Below are 7,917 nucleotides of genomic sequence, written 5' to 3' on the forward strand. Positions count from 1 at the left end.
TTATAATCTAGCCTTGTGGCTTGATGGTGACCTTTTTCTACAAAAGAAAAGATGTGTGTAACTGCTGCTTAAAATGAATTATAAATGATTATAATTAAATAATCTTACTGACATGCACATGCCAAACTCAAGAGTTCTTTAGAAAACACATTCGTGAGGAGAGATTAAAGATGGCGGCCGAGTAACAGCTTCCCTGCAACTGGGAACAGCGAGTCTGGGGAGACAAGACTCCAGGCATCTCTGGCCGGTGGGATATGCCTATAATCATCCCTTTGAGGATACATGGAGCCAGCAAGGGACTTCTGGACCCCAAGAGGAGGTCAAAAACAGTGGAAAACTGGCAAGTGGTTGCGTGTGTTCGATCGACCTAATCACGCCGGCAACCGTAAGTACAAGCAGCAGTGAGACTGCAAACTGGAAAGGCCTTACCTGTGAACTGTTTCGGTGTTCTTGGACTTGGCACTCAGTTGAACTGCCTTGGAGAGAGCTTGAGCAGGAGTGTGGAGAACTTTGGGCATTGTCTGGGGCCCCAGACTGAGCCACTGAGCTGGGCGCAGGAAGCCATTGTGAAAGAACTGCCCTGGCAAGCTCTGCCCTCAGGGTCTCAGAGCAAGGATTGCGCGGGTCAAAGTAACCTACTGACTGAGCAGCCTAAAGGCGGGGGCTGAGCTGCCTTACAGCCTTAATCCTTAGGGACAGAGTGAAACGGTTTTGGCACACTGGAGCCTTGGGCTGTTGCCCTGGGTAGAGTGCCATGATGTCACAGCTCATAGCAACCTCAAACTCCTGGGCTTGGCACCACCCAGACCTCCATAAGAGCTGTGCAGCGACCCCCGACTGGTGACCCGCACCCACCGGGCCTCCACATTCCCCGACCAGGAACTGCGGGAGCCACGCAACCCTGCATCCTCCCTCCTGTGTCCTCCCAGTTTCCACACTAGCCCGTTCATCTGGAGCCCTTTGGAGCCCTCCCTGCCTCTGCGCAGAGCTCTTCTCCTGGCCAGAGACTACTGGAGCCTTGGGCTCTCTCTGCCAAAGTCACTTGGCGCCTGGCACTCCCAGAACCGTGCGCACCAACCGTGTTGCTGGATCCAGGTGTGTCAAACCCAGAGCTGCTTCCACAACCAGAACTCCCTAGCTAGAGCAGCCCCAGAGGAACTACACAGGGTCACTCCCTACAAAGATCTAGCAACAATAGAGTGATCCTGCTGGGGTCTAATCTTGGAGAGACACCTCCCCAACTCTGAGGACAGCCAGAGGCAACAGTGAAAAACAATCATGAGGCGAAATCAACAGAAAAACTCTGGCAATGTGAATAATCAGAGTAGATCAACTCCCCCAAGGATCAGTGGGGCAGAAACACCACAAGACCCTATGCCCAAACAAATAGCTGGGATGTCAGAAATTGAATTCAGGATCTGGATAGCAAATAAGATCAAATTAGAATTCCAAAAGTTATCTCAAGTATTCAACGGATTCAAAGACCAAATGACCAAAGAATTCGACACATTGAGACAAGAAGTTGCATCCCTCAAAGATCTGAGAAACACAGTAGAATCCCTCAGTAACAGAATGGAGCAAGCAGAAGAAAGGATTTCTGACATTGAAAACAAAGCTTTCGAACGCTCCCAAACCCTCAAAGAAGAAGAGAAATGGAGAGCAAAAACAGACAACTCTCTCAGAGAGCTCTTGGATAATTTGAAGAAAACCAATATTCATCTTATAGGGATCCCCGAAAGTGACGAAGTGGCTTCACAAGGCACAGAGTCTCTTCTCCATGAGATTATGAAGGAGAGAACTTTCCAGACATGCCAAGAGATTCTGAAATTCAGATAACAGACAGTTTCAGAACTCCAGCACGATTCAACCCAAATAAGACATCCCCAAGACACATCATAATCAATTTCACTAAAGTTAATATGAAGGAGAAAATTCTGAAAGCTGCCAGACAAAAGAAAACCATTACCTACAAGGGGAAGAATATCAGAATAACTGCAGATCTCTCTGCTGAAACCTTTCAAGCTAGAAGAGGATGGTTATTGACTTTTAATCTCCTAAAACAAAATAACTTTCAACCCAGGATCCTGTACCCAGCTAAACTGAGCTTTATTTATGACGGAGAAATTAAATACTTCAATGACATTCACATGTTGAAGAAATTTGCCACAACTAAACCAGCTCTCCAGGACATTCTTAGACCTATCCTCCATAAAGACCAGCGTAATTCTCCACCACAAAAGTAAGCCCACCCAAAAAGTTTTTGATCCAACTCCAACTTCCACAGTCGCGAAAGTATTAAAAATGTCCACCGGTCTCTCGAAAGGCTTATCAATACTCTCAATTAATGTGAATGGTTTAAATTGTCCTCTAAAGAGGCATAGGTTGGCGGACTGGATACAAAAACTCAAGCCAGATATCTGCTGCATCTAAGAATCATATCTTACATTAAAAGACAGATATAGACTCAAGGTGAAGGGATGGTCATCTATATTCCAGGCAAATGGAAAGCAGAAAAAAGCAGGCGTTGCAATCCTGTTCGCAAACGCAATAGGCTTTAAACCAACCAAAATAATTAAGGATAAGGATGGACACTTCATATTTGTTAAAGGTAATACTCAATATGATGAGATCTCAATTATTAATATTTATGCACCCAACCACAACGCACCTCAATTTATAAGAGAAACTCTAACAGACATGAGCAACTCGATTTCCTCCACTTCCATAGTAGTTGGAGATCTTAACACCCCTTTAGCAGTCCTGGATAGATCCTCCAAAAAGAAGCTAAGCAAAGAAATTTTAGATTTAAACTCAACCATTCAACATCTGGACTTAACAGACATCTACAGAACATTTCATCCCAAAAAAACTGAATACACATTCTTCTCATCAGCCCATGGAACATGCTCCAAAATTGACCACATCCTAGGCCACAAATCTAACCTCAGCAAATTTAAAAAAATAGAAATTATTCCTTACATCTTCTCAGACCATCATGGAATAAAAGTTGAACTAAGTAACAACAGGAACATGCATACCCATACAAAAACATGGAAGCTAAACAACCTTATGCTGAAGGATACATGGGTTATAGACGAGATTAAGAAGGAAATCACCATATTTTTGGAACAAAACAACAATGAAGACACAAATTACCAGAACCTCTGGGATATTGCAAAGGCTCTCCTAAGAGGGAAATTTATAGCACTGCAAGCCTTCCTCAAGAAAATGGAAAGAGAGGAAGTCAATAACTTAATGGAACATCTCAAGCAACTAGAGAAAGAAGAACACTTCAACCCCAAATGCAGCAGAAGAAAAGAAATAACCAAAATCAGAGCAGAATTAAATGAAATTGAAAACAAAAGAATTATACAACAGATCAATAAATCCAAAAGCTGGTTTTTTGAAAAGATCAATAAAATAGATAAACCTTTGGCCAACCTAACTAGGAAAAAAAGAGTAAAATCTCTAATTTCATCAATCAGAAATGGTAATGATGAAATAACAACAGACCCCTCAGAAATTCAAAAAATCCTTAATGAATACTACAAGAAACTCTACTCTCACAAATATGAAAATCTGAAAGAAATCGACCAATACCTGGAAGCACGCCACCTACCAAGACTTAGCCAGAACGAAGTGGAAATGTTGAACAGGCCTATATCAAGTTCTGAAATAGCATCAACTATACAAAATCTCCCTAAAAAGAAAAGCCCAGGACCAGACGACTTTACGTCAGAATTCTACCAAACATTTAAAGACGAACTAGTACCTATACTACTAAACCTCTTCCAAAATATAGAAAAAGAAGGAATATTACCCAGCACATTCTACGAAGCAAACATCACCTTGATCCCCAAACCAGAGAAAGACCCAACAAGAAAAGAAAATTATAGACCAATATCACTAATGAATATTGATGCTAAAATACTCAATAAGATCCTAACAAACAGAATCCAGCAACACATCAAAAAAATTATACACCATGACCAAGTCAGATTTATCCCAGGGTCTCAAGGCTGGCTGGTTCAATATACGTAAATCTATAAATGTAATTCAACACATAAACAAACTTAAAAATAAAGACCATATGATTCTTTCAATTGATGCAGAAAAAGCTTTTGATAATATCCAGCATCGCTTCATGATCAGAGCACTTAAGAAAATTGGTATAGAAGGGACATTTCTTAAACTAATAAAGGCCATCTACAGCAAACCTACAGCCAATATCGTATTGAATGGAGTTAAATTGAAATCATTTCCACTTAGATCAGGAACCAGGCAAGGTTGCCCATTGTCTCCATTGCTCTTTAACATTGTAATGGAAGTTTTAGCCATTGCAATTAGGGAAGAAAAGGCGATCAAGGGTATCCACATAGGGTCAGAAGAGATCAAATTTTCACTCTTCGCAGATGATATGATCGTATATCTGGAAAACACCAGGGATTCTACTACAAAACTTTTAGAAGTGATCAAGGAATATAGCAATGTCTCAGGCTACAAAATCAACACCCATAAATCTGTAGCCTTTATATTTACCAACAATAACCAAGCCAAACAAACAGTCAAGGACTCTATTCCTTTCACAGTAGTGCCAAAGAAGATGAAATATTTGGGAGCATACCTAACAAAGGACGTGAAAGATCTCTACAAAGAGAACTATGAAACTCTAAGAGAAGAAATAGCCGAAGATGTTAACAGATGGAAAAACATACCATGCTCATGGCTGGGAAGAATCAACATTGTTAAAATGTCCATACTGCCCAAAGCAATATATAATTTTAATGCAATCCCTATTAAAGCTCCATTGTCATACTTTAAAGATCTTGAAAAAATAATACTTCATTTTATATGGAATCAGAAAAAACCTCGAATAGCCAAAACATTACTGAGCAATAAAAACAAAGCAGGAGGAATCACGCTACCAGACCTGAGACTGTATTATAAATCCATAGTGATCAAAACAGCATGGTACTGGCACAAAAACAGAGAAGTAGATGTCTGGAACAGAATAGAGAACCAAGAGATGAATCCAGCTACTTATCGTTATTTGATCTTTGACAAGCCAATTAAAAACATTCAGTGTGGAAAAGATTCCCTATTTAACAAATGGTGCTGAGGGAGGGGAGACAAGATGGCGGACTGAAGCCAGCTTTCAACAAAGGCTCCCGTCCAGAAGGAGAGTTAAGGGACAGGAATTTAGTAAGTATCCTGGTGGACTTGAGCCTCACCAAGAGAGAAGGCTGAAGAACGCACATCAACACCGCTGAGGCAAGTTGTGATCACAAGGACGCAAACAAAAGCTGAGACTTCAAGCCAGAGTAGAAGTTGCAATAGGATCGAACAGAAACCAGCTGAAAACAAGACAGAACCACTTTGCTCCACCACACCAGACAGGGCCCCAGTTTCTCAGGCCACAACACTGTACGGGCCCTCGATAAAACCCCAGGGGAAAAACCAAAGGGAGTAAACCATGGGGCGGAATCAGCGGAAAAACTCTGGTAACATGAATAACCAGAATAGATCAACCCCCCCAAGAAAAGATACGGCAGATGTGATTGAAGATCCCATTCATAAACAACTGGCTGAGATGTCAGAAGTCGAATTCAGAATTTGGTTTGCAGACAAGATTAATAAAATGGAATTAGGAATTCGAGGAGAAATTCAAAAACTGTCTCAAGAATTTAACGAATTTAAAGACAAAACCACCAAAGACTTAGACACACTGAAACAAGAACTTACAGCCCTCAAAGATATGAAAAATACAGTAGAATCCCTCAGTAACAGAATGGAGCAAGCAGAAGAAAGGATTTCTGACATTGAAGATAAAGTCTTCGAACGCTCCCAATCTCTCAAAGAGGAAGAGAAATGGAGAGCAAAAACGGATCACTCACTCAGAGAGCTCTCAGATAATTCAAAAAAAAATAACATAAGGGTTATAGGAATTTCGGAGGCTGATGACGTGGCAGCCAAGGGCACAGAGGCCCTTCTACATGAAATTATGAAAGAAAATTTTCCAGACATGCCTAGAGAATCTGAAATTCAGATAGCAGACAGCTTCAGAACCCCAGCACGATTCAACCCCAAAAAGCCATCTCCCAGACATATCATAATTAGCTTCACTAAAGTTAACATGAAAGAGAAGATTCTCAAAGCAGCCCGGCGAAAGAAAACTATAACGTACAAAGGTAAGAATATTAGAATAACTGCAGATCTCTCTGCTGAAACTTTTCAAGCAAGAAGAGGCTGGTCATCAACTTTTAATCTCCTAAAGCAAAAAAACTTTCAACCCAGGATCTTGTATCCAGCTAAACTGAGTTTCATCTATGATGGAGAAATTAAATACTTCAATGACATTCATATGTTGAAAAAATTTGCCATAAGTAAACCAGCTCTTCAGGATATTCTCAGACCTATCCTCCACAACGACCAACCCAATCCTATACCACAAAAGTAAACTCACTCAGAAACTTCGGATCAAACTCCAACTTCCACACTGGCGAAAGGATTAAAAATGTCCACTGGACCTTTGAAAAACTCGATACCCAAAATTCCACCAGACTTATCCTTACTCTCCATCAATGTGAATGGCTTAAACTGTCCTCTAAAGAGGCATAGGTTAGCTGACTGGATACAAAAACTTAAGCCAGATATTTGTTGCATACAAGAGTCACATCTCAACTTAAAAGACAAATACAGACTCAGGGTGAAAGGATGGTCATCCATATTTCAGGCAAATGGTAATCAGAAAAAAGCAGGTGTTGCAATCTTATTTGCAGATACAGTAGGCTTTAAACCATCAAAAGTAAGGAAGGACAAGAATGGTCACTTCATATTTGTTAAGGGTAATACTCAATATGACGAGATCTCAATTATTAATATCTATGCACCCAACCAGAATGCACCTCAATTTATAAGAGAAACTCTAACAGACATGAGTAACTTGATTTCCTCCAGCTCCATAATCGTTGGAGATTTCAACACTCCCTTGGCAGTGTTGGATCGATCCTCCAGAAAGAAGCTGAGCAAAGAAATCTTAGATTTAAACCTAACCATCCAGTATTTAGATTTAGCAGACATCTACAGAACATTTCATCCCAACAAAACTGAATACACATACTTCTCATCAGCCCACGGAACTTACTCCAAAATTGATCACATTTTAGGTCACAAGTCTAACCTCAGTCAATTTAAAGGAATAGAAATTATTCCATGCATCTTCTCGGACCATCATGGAATAAAACTTGAATTGAGTAACAACAGGAATCTGCATACCCATACAAAAACATGGAAGTTAAATAACCTTATGCTGAATGATAGCTGGGTCAGAGATGAGATTAAGAAAGAAATCGCCAATTTTTTGGAACAAAATGACAATGAAGACACAAGCTATCAGAACCTCTGGGACACTGCAAAGGCAGTTCTAAGAGGGAAATTTATAGCACTGTAAGCCTTCCTCAAGAGAACGGAAAGAGAGGAAGTTAACAACTTAATGGGACATCTCACGCAACTGGAAAAGGAAGAACATTCCAACCCCAAACCCAGTAGAAGAAAAGAAATAACCAAAATTAGAGCAGAATTAAATGAAATTGAAAACAAAAGAATAATACAACAGATCAATAAATCAAAAAGCTGGTTTTTTGAAAAGGTCAATAAAATAGATAAACCTCTGGCCAACCTAATCAGGAAAAAAAGAGTAAAATCTCTAATATCATCAATCAGAAACAACAAAGACAAAATAACCACAGACTCATCAGAAATCCAAAAAATCCTTAATGAATATTACAAGAAACTTTATTCTCAGAAATATGAAAATCTGAAGGAAATAGACCGATACTTGGAAGCACGCCACCTTCCAAGACTTAACCAGAATCAAGTGGAAATGTTGAACAGACCCATATCAAGTTCAGAAATAGC

This window comes from Nycticebus coucang, chromosome 1 (genome assembly GCF_027406575.1).
Source record: "Nycticebus coucang isolate mNycCou1 chromosome 1, mNycCou1.pri, whole genome shotgun sequence".
Classification (NCBI taxonomy): Eukaryota; Metazoa; Chordata; class Mammalia; order Primates; family Lorisidae; genus Nycticebus; species Nycticebus coucang.